This window comes from Schistocerca cancellata, chromosome 10 (genome assembly GCF_023864275.1).
Source record: "Schistocerca cancellata isolate TAMUIC-IGC-003103 chromosome 10, iqSchCanc2.1, whole genome shotgun sequence".
Taxonomy (NCBI): Eukaryota; Metazoa; Arthropoda; class Insecta; order Orthoptera; family Acrididae; genus Schistocerca; species Schistocerca cancellata.
This window is the reverse complement of record NC_064635.1, coordinates 168,562,466-168,578,015: the sequence shown is the minus strand read 5'-3', so window position 1 is coordinate 168,578,015 and position 15,550 is coordinate 168,562,466.

Below are 15,550 nucleotides of genomic sequence, written 5' to 3'. Positions count from 1 at the left end.
CAGGATTCTTCCATGTATACAACCTTCTTTCATGATTCTTGATGAGCGGTAATTTCTGAAATTTTGTTTCCCGGCACACTCTTTGAAACTGTGAATCTAGGAGTATTAAATTGGCTAACGATTTCCAAAATGGAATGAGCTATGCGCCTAGATCCAACTACCATTCCGCGTTCGAAGTCTGTTAATTCCCGTCGTGCGGCCATAATCACGTTGGAAGCCTTCCCTCTGCACGAATCACCTGAGTGATAGGTCCGCCAATGCAATGCCCTTTTGTACCTTGTGTGCGCGATGCTACCACCATCTCTATATGTGTATATCGCTAAGTCTTGATTTATGTCAGAAAAAGAAAACCTACGTTTCTAGCATTTGTAGACTTAGAGAAAGATTTTGACAATGTTCACTGGAATACTCTCTTTCAAATTATGAAGGTGGCAGGGGTAAAATACAGGGAGCGAAAGGCTATTTACAATTTGTATAGAAAGTCGAGCGACATGAAAGGGAAGCAGTGGTTGGGAAGGGAGTGAGACAGGGTTGTAGCCTCTAGCCGATGCTATTGAATCTGTATATTGAGCAACGGGTAAAGGAAACAAAAGAAAAGTTCGGAGTAGGTATTAAAATCCATGGAGAAGAAATAAAAACTTTGAGGTTCGCCGATGACATTGTAATTCTGTCAGAGACAGTGAAGGACTTAAAAGAGCAGTTGAACGCAATGGACAGTGTCTTGAAAGGAGGGTACAAGATGAACATCAACAAAAGCAAAACAGGGATAATGGAATGTTGTCGAATTAAGTCGGGTGATGCTGAGGGAATTAGATTAGGAAATGAGACACTTAAAGTAGAAAAGGAGTTTTGCTATTTGGGGAGCAAAATAACTGATGATGGTCGAAGTAGAGAGGATATAAATTGTAGACTGGCAATGGCAAGGAAAGCGTTTCCGAAAAAGAGAAATCTGTTAACATCCAGTATAGATTGAAGTGTAGGAAGTCGTTGCTGAAAGTATTTGTATGGACTGTAGCCATGTATGGAAGTGAAACATGGACGATAAATAGTTTAGACAAGAAGAGAATAGAAGCCATCAAAATGTGGTGCTACAGAAGAATGCTGAAGATTAGATGGGTAGATCACATAACTAATGAGGAGGTATTGAATAGAATTGAGGAGAAGAGGAGAGTGCGGCACAACCAGAAGAAGGGATCGGTTGGTAAGACATGTTCTGAGGCATCAAGGGATCACCAATTTAGCACTGGAGAGCAGCGTGGAGAGTAAAAATCGTAGAGGGAGACCAAGAGATGAATACACTAAGCAGATTCAGAAGGATGTAGGCTGCAGTAGGTACTGGGAGATGAAGAAGTTTGCACAGGATAGAGTAGCATGGAGAGCTGCATCAAACCAGTCTCAGGACTGAAGACCACAACAACTACTACCACTCATCACAGGGAAAGCAGTGGCCGACGGTCTTCACTTGACGACCGAGAGCAGCGACGGTTGCGTAGAGAGGTCAGCGCTAGCAGACAAGCAAGCTGCGTGAAATAATCGTACAAATCAATGTAGGACGCCCGAGGGCCGTATCCATTAGGACAATGCGTTGGAATTTGGCGTCAATGGGCTATAGCAGCAAACGACCGACGCGAGTGCCTTTGCTGACAGCTTGATATCGCACGCATTGCCTCTCCCGCGATCGTGACCACATCGGCTGGACCCTACACGACTGGAAAACCGTGGCCTGCTCAGATGAGTCCAAACTTCAGTTGTAAGAGCTGATGCCTGGGTTCGAATGTCGTGCAGAAGCCGCGAAACCATGGACCCAAGTTGTCAGCGAGGTACTGCGCAAGCTGTTGGTGGTTCCATAATAGTGTCGACTGTGTTCACATAGAATGGACTAGGTCATCTGGTCAAGCTGAACCGATCATTGATTGGAAATGGTTATGTTCGGCGACTTGGAGACCGCTTACCGTCATTAGTGGATTTCATGTTCCCTAGCGATGATAGAATTTTCATGGGTGACAGTGAAACATGTCACCGGGCCACAACTGGTCGCGATTGGTTTGAGGAACACTTTGCACAGCTCGAGTGGAGGATTTGGCCACCCAGATGGCCTGAAATGAATTCAATCGAACATTCACGGGGCACAGTCCAGAGCCGGCCGAAGTGGCCGAGCGGTTCTAGGCGCTACAGTCTGGAACCGCGCGACCGCTACGGTCGCAGGTTCGAATCCTACCTCGGCATTGATGTGTGTGATGTCGTTAGGTTAGTTAGGTTTAAGTAGTTCTAAGTTCTCGGGGACTTACGACCTCAGCAGTTGAGTCCCATAGTGCTCAGATCCATTTGAACAATTTTGAACACAGTCCAGAGGTCAGACCGTTCACAAAATGATGCACTGGCAACACTTTCTGAATCGTAAATGGAAATGCCGTGTGGCTAGTGCCCTTCCGTCGTGTAGACCGCTCACCTGGTGCAAGTCTTCCGAGTTGACGCCACTTGGGCGACTAGCGTGTCGATGGGGATGAAATGATTATGACAAGGACAACACCCTGTCCCTGAGAGGAGAAAATCTCCGACCCATCTGGGAATCGAACCCGGGCCCTTAGGCATGACACTCCGTCGCGCTGACTACTGAGCTACCGGGGGCGGATTCTGAATCGTAGACGGATATGGAGGCAACATGGCTAAGGTTTCTGTAGGGTACTTCCAACGATTTATTGAGTCCACGAATCGTCGAGTTTCTGCACTACGCCAGACAAAAGGAGGTCCGACACGATAATACGTGGTATCGCGTGACATCATCTCAGTGTTCGGGATGGCCGTCTGTTCACGTTCACCCTCATCAACCTCGATTTTGCTGTAGCCTCCATACTTGTCCATTGTTGTCAAACACTTTGCTTCTTTCAAGCAGTCTAGGGTGTCTCAGTGTGTGCCAATTCCTCGTGAGATGTCGATTCGTTGAGAATTGACGCAAAATCGCTCTGTGTCGCCTTTTTCTTCACAATAAAGAGCCAAGGACTCCCGCATTATTCGATGATGTCATCTTGCAGCATTTTCCCCATTTTCCCCCAGGATTGGAAAACTTTGGAAATTTGTGGTAAGTTCTGAGGGATCAAACTGCTGAGGTCATCGGTCCCTAAGCTTACACACTACGTAAACTAACTTACGCTAAGTACAAGAAACACACACCCATGCCCGAGGGAGGACTCGAACCTCTGACGGGGGGAGCCGCGCGAACCGTGTGCACTGCTGCCCCGCCCGGCCCCCCTGGATTAACCATCGTTCAGTCCGCATCTCTCAATATGAGCATTTCTTGATTTGTGGATGATCCGCTTTTCCACTCAGCATTTGAAATCATACGCAGGTTGACGCAGAATGGATGTAACTCGCCGACATATTTCCTCGGTCACGTAATATCTTATTGGCAGGTCGATAGCAGCATTCTCGTTGTGTTGACTGCAGTGGTAGCGGGGCACGATTCCTGGCCGGTGGCAGTAACCTGCCGTTCCTGAGCTTTCCGCACACACGTATCTTAAGCGATGAGCTGTGGCTAATATGGCAGTTACTGATCCAATGTTCTCCTTCACCCCTTTAAAATGGTTATGATCGTCATTTATTTTATAAATCTTAATAGCTTTTATGAACGATTGAAGTTTTACAGTTTATCCCTTAAGAGGCGATTTTTCTGTGATGTACTCGTATAACACGAGGTACTATCTCTGGGCTGACTATATTTAAACCGAAATTTAGGGCACGTATCATGTGCCATTTTTAATTTATGTTATATAACATCTATTCTCATAATTATTTAAGCGTTGTTTAAAGGCTTCTTGCTTATTTTATTGCTCTAAATACATCTCGCAGCAATTTACTATTTATCGCACAAAATCATGTACTTTAGTGTGGTATTTTAAATAGTACACATAAATGGACTTTTCGAGAAAGGAATTTCACGTTCTGAAATGTTATATTATCCTGATAGCAACAAAATTTCCACATAAAACTAAATTCGATAGGTACAAAAAGAGAGTCTGTAAAACTTACATTCATTGCTGGGATCTACAGTTTTCATATCACCACTCGTAATACATCTGATTTTATCTAACACTTTAAGTATTTTAAAAGAGAGACAATTGTCCTGAAGTTTTTCTTCTGAATGATTCTCTTGTTCGATAGCAGAGCTATGATCACTGGATGCTCAAAAATTGTTGTAATTTTTGCCTCTATCTTGATCTATATCACAAACTCTTCAAGATAAAAACTGTAATTTACTGCGAACACGTTTTGTACTGTGCGGCTGTCAATGACGACGTCAATAGCATTTCCTGAGAGCTTCGTGACTGTCGTCCGTGGAGGATTTGCATATGTGGCAGCCGCCTTACAAGGGAATGGTCCAATCCGTCATGTCAAAACCCAACTCGAAATTTTTCACATGGGAAGAAAACACCAAAAGAAATACACTCTCAATATTTTAGCTGATTACCCGCAGTGCAAGTATTTTTGAAGGAAAATGTTACTTAATCATTTTTGGTGGCGGAAAATTGCTTACAACAGCGGTTTGAAGGGCCCTTTCTAGCACGGAATCGGCGAATAAGCAGATGCAGCCGTGACGTAGAGCAGCGTAGTGTTAAGTCCATATAGACACACGCGGTTGGTTTTTAAGCACTTCATCCACACCAAAATCGTCGCAGATGTAATTTTTACACAAATGACTAGCAAAGGACCGAAAATCGATGCACTACATGAAGTTACATTACAAACGGGACTTTAATTTCTTGGCTTGAGATATTTTTATAATCATTCCCTTAGCACTGCTCTTACAATTATTTTTGAATAATTTATATTCTTCCAAGTTCTTTATTTCTTAGTCGTCACAAAAATGCGAAGTGTCAATTGGATGATGGAAACTAGCGTTTTCCTCACACCAGGCACACCCGTTAAACTAAAAGTTAATACATTTAGGCACTTCACAGTAATCACTAGTTTTATTCGGACAGACCTGCGATGTGGTAAGAAATTGTAGTTCCGTTTCTCTACGCATCTTGCTGCATACCAGGTATAGTCATTCAAACTGGTAAAACTTGTTGTTGCAAACTGACAATGAGTAACACTACTATTCCGTTAATTAACCTGAAGTGACAAATAGCTGTCGTAAAAGATACTGTCCGACAATATTCTGCTTATTTTACATTGTTGAAAAATTTGTTTAGTCACCCTATTAGTTCCGAATGGTATCCCAATTATATGAGCATTAACAGTCTTTTATTCGTTCTCCTAAGCGCAGAGGTATCGTTATGTCCGGAAATGAACTATTCTCTGCAGCCGGTAAGAAGTCATGTCAGATCTAGTACTGAGAACTGTGCTCTCCCGTTTTTCCATGTTTTGCTACGTCGATTACAATATGTTTGCAAGTAAACAGTCTGTGCGTGTGGCAATATGTTGGGGCATTTGAAGTATACCGCCACCTACCGCGTGGGGCGCTGTCTGTCAGTCCAACGCTCCCTAGCGGCTGTTTCCATGACCTGATGCGTGCAGCGGGCTGGCAGTGGCATCTTCTCTTCTCTCACGGAACGTGCTTTAGTACGGAACTAGATGGTAGGATTGTGCATCTCGTGCCGTCGAGACAGTTATCAGGTTTTCAGTTCATGTGCCAGGATGATATCGTGACGGTATGTGCCATGTAGTGGGCATGTTTACAGTTTAGTATTCTTCTCACCAGCTACTGTCAGCTGAGTTTGTGTTCAGTTTTACAGTCGTGCTTCTCACATTTCACCGTCTGAAATGTTCGGTTATATTTTTGTCTCTCCATGCCCACTGTCCCAAGAGAGTTTACTCGAGAAAGTTAGGCATTGGCGGTACAGTACGCAGCTCACTGAGGTAATGATTTTGAATTGTTCTCTCTTGTAAAGAGATTTGTTAACTTAAACTGTGACAGTACACTTTTGCGGCGGTTGGGTTCAACCAGCACCAGACTGTTACCGGTGGTTGGCAACTTAAGTGCTACATAATTGTAGCTTTCGTAGGGAGAGTAAAAGGCTTGTTTTGCTGCCTTTTTTTTTTTGTGGCGTGTGTTCGGCAGTCGAATGTACCGCCGTGGAGAGTGGTTCCGGTGTGACTTGCGAGCAGAAATTTAGGTTCGTATTCACACAACCTACACATGACCCAACCGACTGCTGTGTTATTACATCGCCGCCCTGATGGGATTGGTCGGTATTAATATCATTTTGTGTATGTTCTATGAGTCCACTTCAGGGTTTGCATTGGCTGTTTTATAGGTACCAAGGCAAAAACAAGCTGATAACGCTACGCCCATAGAAGTGGCTAATGCTAGGAAATAAATTCATCCGCGTTCTGTTACTTTAGCAACTGGTATTCGCCGATTTTCGTAATTATCTGATACTGGATGAATCGTCCATTTCAGAGCTGCTGAAGATCTGCTTCACAATAATCACGCGTTTCATTCGGTCAGACCTGGGATGTGGTAAGACATTGTAGTTGCGTTTCTCTACGCATCTTACTGCATACCAGGCATAGTCAAACTGGTAAAACTTGTTTTTGCAAACTGACAGTAACACCACTATTCCGTTAATAAACCTGAAGTGACAAATAGCTGTCGTAAAAGATACTATCAGACAATATTCTGATAACTTTACATTGTTGAAAAATTTCACTGTCGGAGAGGTTGAGTCACCCTGTTAGTTCCGAATGGTATCCCAATTATATGAGCATTAACAGTCTTTTGTTCGTTTTCCTAAGCGCAGAGGTATCGTTATGTCCAGAAATGAACTATTCTCTGCAACTGGTAAGAAGACATGTCAGGACTGAGAACTGTTCTCTCCCGTTTTTCCATGTTTTGCTACGTCGATTACAATATGTTTGTAACTAAAGTCTGTGCGTGTGACAATATGTTGGGAGCATTTGAAATACACAGCCACATTCTGCGTGTGGCGCTGTATGTCAGTCCAACACTCGTTAAACCATTCTTAACGAAAAACAATGCAGCTATGAGAGGGGCTGTTAGCCGCGAGCAGAGGCTGTTATCTAGAAATCTTCAACATACTGCAGCGTGTCAGCAACTGTGAAATGTACAGCAAATAAACAATTTTTTCAGCTTTCAGTTCCAAGGTAATTTTACTCGTTTACCTAGGTTTCGATTCCAGTAATGGAATCTTCTTCAGAACAAAAAATTAAATTATTTTGAGAGCCAAACACTGGCCAGTGTTTGGCTCTCAAAATAATTTAATTTTTTGTTCTGAAGAAGATTCCATTAATGGAATCGAAACCTAGGTAAACGAGTAAAATTACCTTGCAACTGAAGGCTGAAAAAATCGTTTATTTGCTGTTATCTAGGTTGTGATTTCCAGCGACTGTCCCAAGTTGACCTCAGATTCAGTGCAGTTCTATTCCCACATCTGATACCTGAACGTGGTTTCTAGTTCACTGACGAAATACATCATGCCAAAGGAAAATAAATGAAACAAAAGACGACCACGTAAACCCTACTGATTTATGTTCGTAGCATAAATGATGGTCTGTAAGTTTGAGGAACTCATTCCAAATTCCAAGAAGGAATTCTTATAATTGTAGATCACAGCACTTAGTAAGTACAAGATATACATAAGAAATAAAGCATTTGGTAGCTACTACACCTGCGAAAAAATCTCACTTTTCATAACACAGGTCTTGCATATAAACTGGTTTTTCTAGCACTTGCAACAGTGAACAAATATGTTTCATCACATGTTTCGTTGTTAATATGACAACAATTCAGAGTCGATCTTTCTCTTCTGAGATTTCGTATCCGATAAGTATCGGAAATAAACCCTAAAAACGGGAAATACATAAGTTCGACGGACCAGTTCTCTCTATGCACCGCACGAAACTATTAAATCTTAAAAAAATGGAAGTACTGCTTCGTTTTTTGTTTCTTTATTGCTACAGCCCTCGCATCAAAAGTATTTGCATTCTCTAAATTTCTGAGTTCTGTTCGTTTCGTATCGTGTCTTTTGTACTAGAACAGTATTTAACCCCAACACACACTGAAAAAAGACGAATTTTGGCAGAATGTTGACACAATAGCGCTAAATTCAGCACAACACATTTGGTGCAATGATGTGGGTGTCGGCTTTAGAGTGGTTCTATCCGCCCAAACTCAAGGATTGTTCGTCTGCCCGTCGGTCAAAACGATTAAAAAGTTCTATTTGGGTCGGTCTGCACATGTCATAATTCTTACTGCTGTCAGTACCCGGCTGCTGTCAGAGCATGCCCCTACGCAGTGTGATCAGTAATGCGGCACAAACGTCCTGTGTGATTGCCAGTCAACCGTGTGAAAGATAGTGTATAATTTGGCTGTCTGTTGTCTTGCATTAGCTTAAGAACTTTTAGGTTCTGTCGTTCTAGTTGTCTTCAGTCCGAAGACTGGTTCGATGCAGCTCTCCATGCAACTCTATCGTGCGCGAGCCTTTCCGTCTTGGTATAGTTACTGCAGCTTACATCTCTCGGTGGCCCTCTGCGATTTTTACCCCACACTCTTTCCTCAAATACAAAAGTGGTGATCCCTTGACGCCTCAGAATGTGACCTATCAATCGATTCCTTCTTTTGGTTAAGTTGTGCCACAACTTTGTCTCACTAGTTGTATTTAGTACTTCCTCATTAGTTAACGTGATTGATCCATCCAATCTTTAGCTCTTTTATGTAGCAGCCCATTTATAAAGCTCCTATTCTTTTTACCAAACCGTTTATCGTCCACGTTTCACTTCCATACTTCGCTAAGTTCCATACAAATTGTTTCAGAAAAGAATTTCTGACACTTAAATCTGTGTTCGATTTGAACAGATCTGTCTTTTACAGAAATGGCTTTCTTGCTATCGGCAGTCTACATTTTATATCATTCGTACTTCGGTCATCTGCTTTCTGCTCCCCAAATAGCACAACTCATCTACTACTATAATTGTTTCGTTTCCCAGTCTGATTCCCTTACTACTTTTATTTTAATGATTTAATTCGAATACATTCCATTATTAGTGTGATGCTTACGTTATGTTCATCTTATATCCTCCTTTCAAACTACAGTCCATTCCGTTCAGCTGCTGTTCAAATTCCTTTGTTGTCTCTGACAGAATTAAACGGTCGTCGGCAAACTTCAAAATTATTTCTCCTCCCTGAACTTTATTTCCTACTCCAATTTTTTCTTTGATTTCCTCTACCGCTTGTTCAATGTACAAACTGAATAACATTAGGGCTTGAGTATAGCCCTCTCTCATTCCCTTGTCGATCGCTGCTTCCCTCTCGTGCCTCTCGACTCTTACAACTGCAGTCTCGTTTCTGTAAAAGTTGTCAGTAGCCTTTCGCTCCCTCTGTTTTAGCCCTACCACCCTCAGAATTTCAAAGTGAGTTTACCAGCCAACATTGTTAAATACCTTCTGTAAATCTACAAATGCTATAAATGTTTGCCTTTCATTAACCCAGCATCTAATATAGGTCGTCGGTTAGGTATTGCCACAGCTAATCCTACATTACCCCGGAATCAGAGCTGATTTTCCCCGAGATCTGCTTCTAACAGTTTTTCCATTCTTCTGCAAAGATTTTGTTAGTATTTTGCAACCATGAGTTGTTAAACTGATAGCTCAGTACTTTTCACAACTGTAGGCAAGTGCTTTGTTCAGAATTAGAATTACTGTATTCTTCTTGAACTCCGTGGGCATTTCGCCTGTCCCATACATCTTGCACGCCATATAGAAGAGTTTTGTTGTAGCTTGATCTCCCATAGCAATCAGTAGTTCGGATCGAAAGTCGTCCATTCCGGGTCCTTGTTTCGACTTAGATCCTTCAGAACCTTGTCGTTAAACTATCGGAATAATTTGTTACTTCATAATACATTTCTTCAAACTCTTCATCTGCGGGGCAAGTTGGCAAATGAACTACTACTACTGTAGTAGGCTTGAGCTTCGTGTCTTACAATATGCCAACGGTATTCCAGCTGTCGTAAGAGGCGACTAAAAGGAGTCTCCAACGTTTTGGCCTTACTGTGATTGTCCCCTCAGGGGTTTGACCACTATATTCCAAAATTTTCTGTTAGTGCATACCATTTGGGAAAATACGCCTTACGTGCATCTTAAATCCATCTTGCCCTAAGATCTGGCACACCTGATATTGTCATGGAGTTGGACTTACATCAAGCTTCCAGCTACATCAGCTGCAGTGTGTTCCAGGTAACATATATTCCCTCCATTGTGCACTTCCATCTTCGATCTCACGATATAAATGGATATTCAACACCCAACATACACCTCCGTAGTTAGTCCATTGTGGTGGGGTCGTCATGTACCCTCTTGGTGGTAACTCCCTGACTACACAGGAATCGCACTGCTGATGCCTGAGCTGCTACCCCCTCCCCCCCCCACGTATGCCAAAGAGTAGATGCTTATCTCCATGGGGCATTGGGACTCCTGGCAAAGGCCATCCTGTCAGGTGGTCTTTGCCTAGGCTAGGTGGTGCCAGTGGGGAGAGCCCCTGGTCGGAGTGGATGGCATCAGGACGGATGACATGCAATGAAGTGTGGAACATCATCTCTCACTGGTGAGTCTCCACCAGCAGACTCTAAGTGATCGAGGTCTAACCTCAATGGCAATAACAATGAATTAAGATCATTTCCCTCCCTGACCACTCCATGGGAGCAACACATGTCTAAAGAAGGCAGTGAAGTTTATTCACCCCAGCACCTCATCTGTACGTGAGTTGTTGGCGATGATTTATGTCGACAGAGCCTCGGTTTTCCGTGGAGCATTTAGAGGACAAGTTTGGGGAGGTTGAGGGCTTGTCCAAAATGTGCTCCAGGTCATTTTTGATCAAAACAGTGCCCTCTGCCCAGTCACTGAGGTTACTCACTTGTGACAAGTTGGGGGATGTATCAGTTACCATCACATGCCATAAGAGTTTAAACATGATCCTGGGTATTATATTCCACAGGAATCTTCTTTTGCAGTCAGTCGATGAACTGTGCCCCAACCTAGAACTACGAGGTGTTCACTTCATCTGGTGCGTATAATGGGGGCCGAGGGATAACCAGGTAGCCACCAGTACCTTCATCTTGGCCATCGAGGGTGACGCCTTAAACGAAAAGGTCAAGGTGATGGTTTACCGTTGTGATGTGAGGCCATATAGCCCTCCCCCAATGCGGTGTTTTAAATGCTGGTAGTTTGGGCATCTGTCATCCCGAAGTACTTCTGGCATCAAGTGTCAGTATTGTGGACGTCCTTCACATCCCAATACTCCATGTGCCCTGCCTCCCATCTGTGTTAATTACGGAGAGCTCCAGTCCCCTTGCTCGCTGGATTGTAGGATATTCCAGAAGGAACGGAAGATAATGGAATCTAAGACCTTAGACAGCCTGACCTACACTGAAAGATAAGTGGAAATATGAGAGGCTACCTCCTGTGCCAATGACATCCACCTACACCACTGCTGAAACAATGGTTCTCCCATGTCGTCGCATCTAGTTGGCTCTCTGATCTGTCAGAATCCACCTGCCCCCTCGATTGTGGGGGGGCACTGCACTTCCTGTTGCTCCTGCTCCATCTACTTCAGGAGCAACCCCTCCCCCACCCAACCATCAATATCAGTTCCCACTTCCCAGCTGGAGAAGTGTAAGACTTCTTCGGCTACTCTCGCCAATAAGTTGTCCCCTAGGGCCCTCCCTTCCCAAGGTCTGGCAAATGGAAAAGTGGACACCCACAAGTAGCTGAAACAACCAACGGTCGCTGGTTGTAGGGCTTCACGGTCCTCATCTGTCCCTGAGACTGACCCAGTGAAACACTCCCAGTCAGAACCACTGAAGGCACAGCACGAAAAACAGATGAAGAGGGCACCCAAGAACCCAGCCATTGCGGTGGCACCCAACCAACTGTTCCCTACAATCTCAGCATCTGACGATGAGGTCAAGATTCTTGCATCTGCTATGGAACTAGTTCTCGCCAGATTCCCGTCGCAATGAATGTTGCTTGCATGTCGTACTCAATCTGTGGTGGCAGGTGACCCAGCAGCGTAGTCTGCCTCCCCAGTCCATTCACGCCTTTCTCGGCCGTGGACAATGTCAACCTCCAGAGGAACTGCAGCGGTTTTTTCCACAATCTTGCTGAGCTCAGACACCTTCTCAGCCTTCACCATTTCCTTCAAGAAACTTGGTTTCCAGCGATGTGAACCCCCGACCTCCATGGCTATTAGGGTTGTTGTAGGAACCTGGCAACTTACGAAAGGGTATCTGGTGGCATTTGGATGTACGTTTATCACTCACTCCACAGCGAGTCTGTCCCTCTACAAACACCTTTAGAGGCTGTTGCTGTTCGGGTGTGGACGCTTCAGGCTATTTCTGTCTACAGTCTGTATCTTCCACTGGATGGTGATGTCCCGTGGCATGTCCTGACTCCACTGATAGCCCAATTGCCGCCTCCTTTTCTGTTACTGGGCGACTTCAACGCCCATAACCCTCTGTGGGGTGGATCAGAGGCAACAGGCTGCCATGTATTGGCACAGCTCGACCTTTCCATTTTAAATGATGGTCCCTTCACACATTTCAGACCTCTCGATCTGCAGCCCTAGCCTCTTATTGTCTTTCCATTGGGGTGTGCACGACGACTTCTGCACTAGTGACCACTTTCCGTTGTTTCTGTCACTGCCGCAGCGTCACTCTTGTCGGCGCCCCTGCAGATGGGCTATGAATAAGGCTGACGGGGACTTGTTCTCCTCCAGTGCCACAATTGCGCCTCTTTCCAATGGCGGCATTGATGTGGTGGTTCACTCGGTCCCCACCAGCATCGTTACTGCCACAGAATCTGACATTCCCTGTTCTTCTGGGTCCCCTCGGCAGAGGACTGTGCCTTGGTGGTCGCCTGGGATCGCTGAGGCGATTAAAGATCGCAGGCAGGCGCTCCAGTGTCACAAGCGGCGTCCGTTCTGGGAAAACCTCATCGCCTTTAATCAGTTCCATGTGCAGTCACACCACATCATTCGCCAACACAACCAGGAGGGCTGGGATCGGTATGTCTCCACCATTGGCCTCCATATCTCTCCATCACAGGTTTGGGCCAAGATTAGTCGCCCCTATGGGTATCGAACGCTCGTCAGCGTCCCTGCACTTTCATTGAATGGAGCAGTTTGTACTGACTCCGACACAATTGCAAATCGCTTAGCAGAGCATCTTGCTCAGAGTTCTGCTTCTGCGAATTACCCACTGGCTTTCTGCGCCATGAAAGAACGGTTGGAACGTCAGAGCCTTTCATTTCACGTATGCCACCCTGAATCCTACAATGTTCCGTTCAGTGAGTGGGAGTTCCAAAGTGCCCCAGCCACTTGCCCTGATGCAGCTCCCGGGCCCAATCGCATCCACTGTCAGATGCTCAAACGCCTGTCAGTGGACTGACAGCGGCGATTCCTAGACCTTTACAACCGTATTTGGGTTGAGGGTGATTTCCCATCGCAGTGACAGGAAAACTTCATACTCTCCATTCTAAAACTTGGCAAGATCCCGCTAGAGGTGAAGAGCTACCACCCCATTATGCTCACCAACGTTCTCTGGAAACTACTTGAAAGAATGGTGAGCCGGAGATTGTGTTGGCTCCTGGAGTCTTGGGGCCTTCTAGCTCCATCCCAGGGTGGATTCCGCCGCGGCTGCTCAACGACAGGTATTTTGGTGTGCCTTGAGTCAGCCGTCCGCATGGCATTTTCCAGGCGCCATCACTTGGTCGCTGTCTTCTTAGATTTACGGAAGGCCTACGACACGACCTGGAGCCACCACATCCTTGCCAAACTGCACGAGTGGGGCCTCCGTGGTTCGCTCCCGATTTTTATGTGGATCTTTCTCTCCCTCTGTGCCCTCTGTGTTCAAGTAGGAGGCTCTTTTAGCTCCTCCCATATCCAAGATAATGGGGTCCCATAGGGCTCTGTATTGACCACTCCACTGGTTTTGGTCGCTATAAATAGTCTTGCAGAAGCTGTAGGGCCATCAGTTTCGCCCTCCTTATACTGTGACGATTCCAGCCTTTATTTCAGTTCCTCAACCATTGGTGTTGCTGAACGCAGACTACACGGAGCCATTTAGGAAGGGCAGTCATGGGCTCTCGACCTCAGGTTTCACTTCTCTGCCGACAAGACCTGCGTTTTGCACTTCTGTTGGCGACGGACAGCCCACCCTGGCCCTGCCCTTTTCCTTGATGGCCATCTACTATGGGTAGTCGAAACGTATCATTTTTAGGACTGGTTTTCGACACCTGACTAACAGGGCTCTCCCACATTCGTCAGCTTAAGCGAAAGTGCTGGCGGCATCTTAACGAGTTCCATTGCCTGAGCAACACCACTTGAGGGGCAGGACGCTCTACATTTCTGAGAATCGACTATGGGAGTATCGTAGATGGTTCGTCAGCGCCCTCAGCATTAAAGCTGCTTGATCCTGTGCACTACTGTGGGGTCTGTCTAGCGACAGAGTCCAGTGGCCAGTCTCCTAGTCCCCCCCCAGGGGGTCCACAACTCTTTTGTGGATACGTGCGTAGCGAGCACGGGACCCCGAGCTAATGTGGCCTTCCTTCCTTTCCGGGCTGCATACCTTCCCTTTCCGCATCCTTCCCCATCCCTATCTTCGCCCCTCCTCCCCTCACCTCTGGCTCTTTCCTTCCCTTTCTCCCATCTGGGAGTATGGTTTGTGCCTATGTCCGGAGACGGACGCTCGTAAATGTACTGCATTCTTCGCCTTCCTTGCTTTTGTCTTCTTCCTTCCTTTGTCCTTCTCTTTTCCTTACCTCTTCTGTTTCCCTTTTCTCCGCTGCGGCGTTTGAGACCTCTCTTCCTTCCTTTCCCTTTCTCTTTCTTCCTCCCTGTGCGTGTCTGAAGGCCGACCCACGCCCTTCGTGCGTAGCCGGTGACGGGGTAACGCGTAATTCCCCGCCCCGGGTAGACAGGTAGGACACGTACGTACCCCCTGGTAACGGCCAGGCCCAGGGAGGGGTGATTACCCGAGCTGATACCTTCCGAAAATGCCGATTGGTCCCTCCGTCCGTTTGTCGGGAGGTGTGACCTGAGGTGTGAACAATCACCTAAGGCGGGAGTGCCCTCAGAGAGGGCCCCCACAAGGGAGGAGCGCGCCATCGGAGACGCCGGTAATCATGGGGGATTCTTCCGCAATGGTTTCCTCACCTTCCACTAAGTCTGCTCACAAACGTAAGTATACTGAGTCTCAGCCACAGCCGATTCTTCCATCGTTGCCACAGTTCCTTGTTGTTTCTCGGTCTGATGAAGGTCACGACTTCTCCACGGTCAACCCTTTCATTATTCAGAAAGGTGTCGACGCAATAGCAGGTCCTGTAAAGTCTTGTTCCAGATTACGGAATGGCACCCTGTTGTTAGAAACACACAGTGCCCTCCAGGCACAAAAATTGCTGCGTACTTCTCTGCTCCACACCTTCCCTGTCCGGGTGGAACCGCACCGTACCTTAAATTCCTCGCGTGGAGTCGTTTATACACGCTCCCTCGATGGATTGTCTGACGAAGAAATTCAGCACTATCTGTCTGACCAGGGCG